The following is a 7,500-nucleotide window of genomic DNA, read 5'->3' on the forward strand; positions in this document are numbered from 1 at the left end:
GGATTCGTAAAACTCACACAAGCAAACAATCAATTAACTGTATGCAGAGGTGAATAGATGTTTGCGTATATAACGGCTTTAATACATGAATCTGCTGTTTACACAGCCACCAATAAATTACGGTCTATGTGAAGGGCAAACTTGTTTGCGTTAGCAATAATGCCAAACACCATTATTCTGTTACTTTTACTCATTTATTTATTTGTTCATTTACTTATTTATTTATTTACGAATTTATTTATTTTGTCTGGAGTGTAAACAGCTCTCTGGTTCTCAGTGCTTCTGGTTTCTTGAAATACATAAAATATTAGCATCGTCTGACCAATTTGGTGGCTGGCGAACGAGAACTGACAGAATATTTAAAGAGAAAATTAGCTGTAAAGACGAGCAGTAAAATCATCAAGAAAACAGTGATTCTTCTTCTTCTTCTTCTTCTTCTTCTTCTTCTTCTTCTTCTTCTTCTTCTTCTTCTTCTTCTTCTTCTTCTTCTTCTTCTTCTTCTTCTTTTTCATCATCATCATCATCATTATCATTAACATCATCAAGTGGCCGCACCCTGCCTGGAATCTCTTACCAAAGCCATGAGCTTTGATACATCTTATGCTTCATGTTCTCTCTCTCTCTTTCTTTCTCTTTCTCTTCCTCTCCACCCCCCCTCTCTCTCTCTCCCATTAACAGCATGATATCATGCTGGAGAGTGAAACGAATTTTTATAAAATTCTAATCGCGAAACGTCGTACATGATTAACTAACGGCAGGTTTGTTTTCGTTTATTTTTCCTTTGTTGTTCTATGTGAGCCATGAATATCGCTATCCGTTGGAGACTAAATTGTAGTTAGAATTAGTAGTTTTAACTGCTATTTCTAAATTTTTAGTATGTTGGTGAAGCAACTCCTGCTGATCCCTATATGTTTATAATTATATATATATGTGTGTGTGTGTGTGTGTGTGTGTGAGAGAGAGAGAGAGAGTGTGTGTGTGTGTGTGTGTGTGTGTGTGAGAGAGAGAGAGTGTGTGTGTGTGTGTGTGTGTGTGTGTGTGTGTGTGTGTGTGTGTGTGTGTGTGTGTGTGTGTGTGTGTGTGTTAAACATTTGTGTATGTATACATGAGTCAAAGTGTAAATTAGGTATTTTCTCTCCGTTTCTTTTTCAGTCTGTACGCACTACTAAATCCTTGTTACCAACCAGGTACTCACTTTTTCCCAAGTTGATTGAGTACTTATTTCCACGTTTATCGTTAAGTTCGCCGTTTCAAGGTCATACTAAAATGTTGAGTATTTTTGCCTTTTGTTTCTATTCTATCTTTGTTTTTAAGAAATTGCTTTACGCTACTATCCCACCGCCTTCGATGGAAGTTTGGTCTTTCGAGGAAGAATGTCATGTTTTTTGCCCCGAATATATCCCACAACGCTAACAAAACTAGTGATGATTTTGTTCCAGTTTCCACTGTCAACACATTCTTCTTATTTCTTTATTTAATTATAAATATACTTACAACTGTATCTGCCCAATCAGTTTCGACGATTTACGTCTATCTTTTTGTTTAGAATGTGTAAAATGTTTCAGAGCGTATTCGTTGCTGCCATTTATGTGGTTAACCTGTTTTCTTTTTACACACAGTGGGCCATTTTGAATCATTTTGAATTCTTATATTTTACTACATTTTGTTTTGCCTCTTTCATTTTTTTCCGCAAACATACAAGAATATTAAATATAAGAATGTTAAAAAATGTCCAAAAGCGTAATACATTTCCTACCCCAGGGAAATGAAGTAGGCACTCAAACTTTCTGATATCTGTTGTTGACAAAATGAGACAAATCGAAAGGACACCTAATTTCTCCTCACTTCTATGTGGTGAATATAATAATACTTTTCTAGAAGTCTGTTACAGACGTCAGCTCACGGCAAACAAAAACAAAACAGCACGACAATGACAACATAGAATGATGACAGAAAATATTTATAACAATGGAAATAAATTTAATACTATAAGGTCGATGGGAAGGCCATTGGAAAGACGTGATGGTGAAGCGTCAGTGAATCATCATGGATTATGTGGGAAGTAGATGAAAACAGAAAATCAGATAAAAATTAAAACTACAACTACATTGAAAATAAATTATTTTGATTTTAAAGAGAAACAGGACTTAGCCCGAATGAGATCACTCCACATATATCCTTGAGCCCTGTGTGAAATGCTTTTTCCCCTGCTATGGCAGAATTAAAGACACACATTGAGACAGGAACCACTCCGCCTCTCCGCCATTCAAGAAGGCAGCATAAATACATGTGGTGTGTGTTGTGTATTTGTATCTCTGTATATCAGTATGTGTATGAAGAGCGATTACGTATTTATATTCGGGTGAAAAGAGAAAGGTAGCAACATGATGGCTAGAGATATATTAGTGACACATCTATGTAATCTCTCCGTCTTTTTGTCTCTCTTTACTTCTCTCTCTATCTAGCTAGCTAGCTATATATGAAGGTAGATATAGTTATGTTTAATAAAAAAAAAACTTATTTACCTGTTTTAGCATAATCTCCATCGAAATAGTCACCTTGCGCAGCATTACACCGATCTCAGCGTTCCTGCCACTTCTGGAATCCAGCCTGGAAGTCGTTTTCCGTAAGTGAGTCGAGAACCTTCCCAGATTCACTCTGGACCTCGACAACGGTGTTAAATCGACGAACTTTGAGCTGCATTTTCATGTTGGGAGAAGAGATAGAAGTCCACAGGTGCTAATTCTGGTGAATAGGGCGAGTGAGGAAGGGTTACCATGTTGTTTTTGACAAGAAACTCACGAGCGAGGAGAGCTCAGTGGTAGGGTGCGCTATCGTCGTGGAGAATCAAATTGTTTTGGGATCCATGTGACAGACCAACAACAACAGCAACGTTTAGAATGGGCAAAATGCTTCAGAGCGTATTCGTTGATGTCATTTATGTGGTTAACCTGTTTCACGTTCGGACTCCCAGAACAAATTAACTCGTATATCGACACATCACTATATATATATATATATACATACATACATATATATATATATATATATATATATATATATATATATATATATATATATATATGGGAGAATATACAAAAAATAACAACAGACGAGGACAGGTGGTGTAAATAACAAAAGTATATATTAGTATGACGCTCGGGAATACGGAAAGTCTTTGACGTTTCGAGCTACGCTCTTCAACAGAAAGAATACGGAGACAAGGAGAAAAACACGGAGAAAAAAAAAATTGAATAGTGTTCAGTCAACGGTCAATCATAATAATGGCCGATCATAACAATGACTGACCGGAAGTTAGAAATTCTTATTTCAGGAGAGCTAAGAAAGGGGGAGATAACAAACGGTGATCGGGAACGAGGGGCTGTGTGTGGGAGGTAGACTGCTGGTGATCTTGACGTATGTAGTGTGAAAATGGGGAAGGGAGAAAGGGAGAAAGGGAGTTAGTAGTTGGTCAGTTGTAGTGTGTGCGTGGTGTGATGCGAGGGTATTGGTGTGGTGTGCGTGGTGTGATGCAAGGGTATTGGTGTGGTGTGATGTGAGGGTGTTGGGAGGTGGGGAAGGCATGGGTGGAGTGTGGGGTAGAGGTAGGGGTATGTGAGTAGGGTGGGGTATGTGGGTAGGGGTGGGTGGTGGGTGTAAGGAATTGGATGGGGTGGAGTGGGAAGGTAGAGTAGGAGTGTGTTGGGGTGTGGTGGGATGAGCTTATGAGGGGGTGTTGACGAGGAGGGAGAAGGGGAAGGTGGATGTAAGAGAGGGGGAAGAGGGGTTTGGGAGGGGAGAGGAAGAGAGGAGAGAGGGTGGGTATAAGAGAGGGAAGGGGGATTGAGAGAGGGGGAAGGTGGGTATGGGGGGAGAAAGAGGGGAAGGTGGGTATGGGGGGAGAAAGAGAGGAAGAGAAAGAGAGGAAGAGAAAGAGAGTGAGAGAGAGGGAAGAGGGGTATGGGGGGAAGAAGAAAGGAAGAGAAAGAGAAAGGAAGAGAATATATATATATATATATATATATATATATATATATATACATACATACATATATATACATATATATATATACATATATATACATATATATATATATATATATATATATATATATATATATATATATATATATGCTCTTTTACTCTTTTACTTGTTTCAGTTATTTGACTGTGGCCATGCTGGAACACCACCTTTAGTCGAGCAAATCGCCCCCAGGATTTATTCTTTTGTAAGCCTATTACTTATTCTATCGGACCCTTCGGCCGAACCACTAAGTTACGGGGACGTAAACACACCAGCATCGGTTGTCAAGCGATGTTGGGGGCACGAGCACAGACACACAAACACATACACACACAGATACATATATATATATATATATATATATATATATATATATATATATATATATATATATATATATATATATATATATATATATACACACACATATATACGACGGGCTTCTTTCAGTTTCCGTCTACCAAATCCACTCACAAGGCTATATATATATATATAAATATATATATATATATATATATATATATATATATATATATATATATATATATATATATATATATATATGTATGTATGTATGTATGTATGTATGTGCACACACATACGTATAAATTCCCCTTCGTCCCGCTTTCTTCTTTTTCTTCTTTTTCCTCTCCCCTTCCTCCCCTCCTCTTCCTCCTCCTTCTCCTCCACTTCCTTTTTATTCTTCTTCTTTCTTCTCTTCTTCCTTCTCCTCCTCTGTCTTCTTGCCCATCTTCAGTAGCTCGTAGATTTCAGAATATACTGCGCTTATTTGAAAAAAAAAAAAAAACAAAGAATAAAAAGGAAAAAAAAAAAGGAAAAAATATATAAGTAACAATTTTTCTTCTTACTCAAATTGCAGGGTTTTTTTTTTTTTTTTTGTTCTTTTACTCATTGGCATGAAATATCTTTTTTCAGTGATGACTTAATCAAGCTACCCCAGTTGTAATAAGAGCCAGTAACACCCAACTTTTGATTTAGTCATTAAAAGAAACTTCTGCGCTTCCGTTTAAAAGTAACTTACAAGTACGCTTCGTGACATTTAATTTTTTTTTTTTTTTGAAGCATTTAATTATGAACAACCATTTTAAAAAAACCCCAAGTATACATTTTTTTATACCTTGTACTTTTTTTTACTCATTGGACTGTGGCCATACTGGGGCACCGCCTTGAAGAATGTAGTCAAAAGAATTTATTTGTTTTTCATTAAATCTGGTAGTTATTATATCGGGCTCTTTTGCCGAATCGCTTGGTTACAGTGATATATAATCTAATCCACACGTTGTCAAGCTGATTGGTGGGGAGGAATAAACACAACACAAACATAATGACACACACACACACACACACATAAATACACATACACACACATATATATATTATATAATTATAGCTAGCTAGGTAGCTAGCTAGGTAGCTAGCTAGGTAGCTAGCCAGATAGATAGATAGATAGATAGATACACACACAGATAGAGAGAGAAATTTGATATTCATCTCTCATTGGATGAGGTACTTCCTTTGATGAGTCTACCTATATGTACCAAGAACACAACACATCACCTGTTCTAGGTATCGAAACCACGACCTCGTGTGTATCATACAAAATTTGCATAACATGATATTTTTTAGAGATGGGTGAGTCACGATATTACATTCACGTAAGGCGGCGCTCTTGTAAAATGGTTAAGCACGCTGGGCAAAATGATTGGTGGCATTTCGTCCGTCTTAACGTTCTGAGTTAAGTTTCCGTCTACCAAATCCACTCACAAGGCTTTGGTCGGCCCGAGTCTATAGTAGAAGACACTTGCCCAATGTGCCACGGAGTGGGACTGAACCCGGAACCATGTGGTTGGTAAGCAAGCAACTTACCACACAGCCACTCCTACGCCTATACGTCGTCAATAAAAGCAATTTTGTTATACGTAAAAGCTGCGTTCTTATGTAATGTAATACTTCATTTAGCGGAAGCGTGTGTAAGTGAATTCATTGGATAAAAAAGTACTTTTTAGCTAGTTAGATAATTTCTATAAGAGAGGAGCCGTCCTCCTGGGGTTAAAAATAGCAGTAACATCGGTTCCTGCGGAACAGCCATGTTTAAGTGGTATTATTATTGGTTAAATTTTAAGCGTATTAGAATTAAGTAGAAAAGATAAAATAGGTGTTTAAATAGACTGGGGAACTGGTGATGGTTATACAAACTTTTAACCTAATTTAATTAGAATAGGTTGGAAAACGCCCTGTTATAAAATTAACCATTTGTAATTATATCTTAATGAAACTTAATAATAAATTAATGCTTTGATACAAAATTATGTTACGAATTCGAAAATGGTATAAATAATTAACAGTGAGAATTTACTTTAATCTAAAATTATTTAATGTAATTAATGTATGAAAATGATGTATTAACTATATTTGATTCTAAGTTCAGAGTTTATTAGTCACAAATGCTTAGTTTATAAAATAGGGCATTATTAAACTATGAAGTTACCATAATTAATGAGTCATTGTGTTATTTATCTTTTTTTTTTTTTTCACTGCAGTGCTTTCGTTGTTAAGGAATATTATTTAGATACTGAAAATATTTTCTATCTTAGATATGAAAATTATTAAAAAAATCGCTCATATTCTATGCGAGAGTGTTAGCATGTAGTTATCAAATTAATAGCTGGTTGGAAATGTAATTGGCTACAATAGTCTTAATGATTTAAAAATATGTATACAAGGTGAGAAAAATGGCGCATCATTTAAGTAGTTATTTGTTTGAGGAAAGAACTTCTTCCGATTCTTTGGTGAAAAGCTGGACAGGTTCTTTATTGCAAGCTTCGGGTTTTAATCAGTGAATATTTTTCCTCGTAGGAAAATCATTATTGCGCCGAACAAAACGAAAAAATGCTTCGCAGCATTTTTTCCGGTTCTTTATGTTTTAAGTTCCTTCAAATCCTGTTGATTACGACTTTACTGAATGCGGCGAGCTGGCAGAATCGTTAGCACGCTGGACGAAATGCTTAGCGGTATTTCACCCGTCGTTACGTTCTGAGATCAAATTCGAGCCGAGTTCGACTTTACCTTTCATCCTTTCGGGGGTCGATAAATTAAGTACTGGGGCCGATGTAATCGACTATCTCCCTCCCACAAATTTCAAGCCTTGTGCCTATAACAGAAAAGAATAGTCAGCGCGCCGAAGGAAATGCTCAGCAGCATTTCGTCCGTCTGTGTGTTCTGCGTTCAAATTCCGCCGAGTTTGACTTTACCTTTCATCCTTTTGAGGTCGATGAAACAAGTGTCAGTTGGACACTCCGAGCAAATTTATTCCCAGTTGGATGAAAGCGACTAAAATGACACAGGTGAATGGCGCAAGCTCTAATCATAGACCTGTGAGCCGAGGTGGCAGGAACTGGAGGGAGTAGTTGCCCTTGGTATTCTCTCACTGGGGTTTGGTCGAGGGTGTGGTGGAG

At 36.9% G+C, this 7,500-nt stretch overlaps 1 long non-coding RNA gene across 1 annotated transcript in view; it reads left to right on the plus strand.

Annotated features, from left to right (window-relative positions):
• The first annotated feature begins 271 nt into the window (after nucleotides 1-271).
• The window catches only part of LOC149132525 (uncharacterized), a 35,339-nt gene continuing 28,110 nt past the window's right edge, over nucleotides 272-7,500 (plus strand). The window contains exons 1-2 of the long non-coding RNA XR_016244527.1: nucleotides 272-758; nucleotides 1,153-1,268. This is a non-coding gene — a long non-coding RNA (uncharacterized LOC149132525). The remainder of the gene's footprint in view (nucleotides 759-1,152; nucleotides 1,269-7,500) is intronic.

This window comes from Octopus bimaculoides, chromosome 15, assembly GCF_046866305.1.
Source record: "Octopus bimaculoides isolate indiv1 chromosome 15, ASM4686630v1, whole genome shotgun sequence".
Lineage (NCBI taxonomy): Eukaryota > Metazoa > Mollusca > Cephalopoda > Octopoda > Octopodidae > Octopus > Octopus bimaculoides.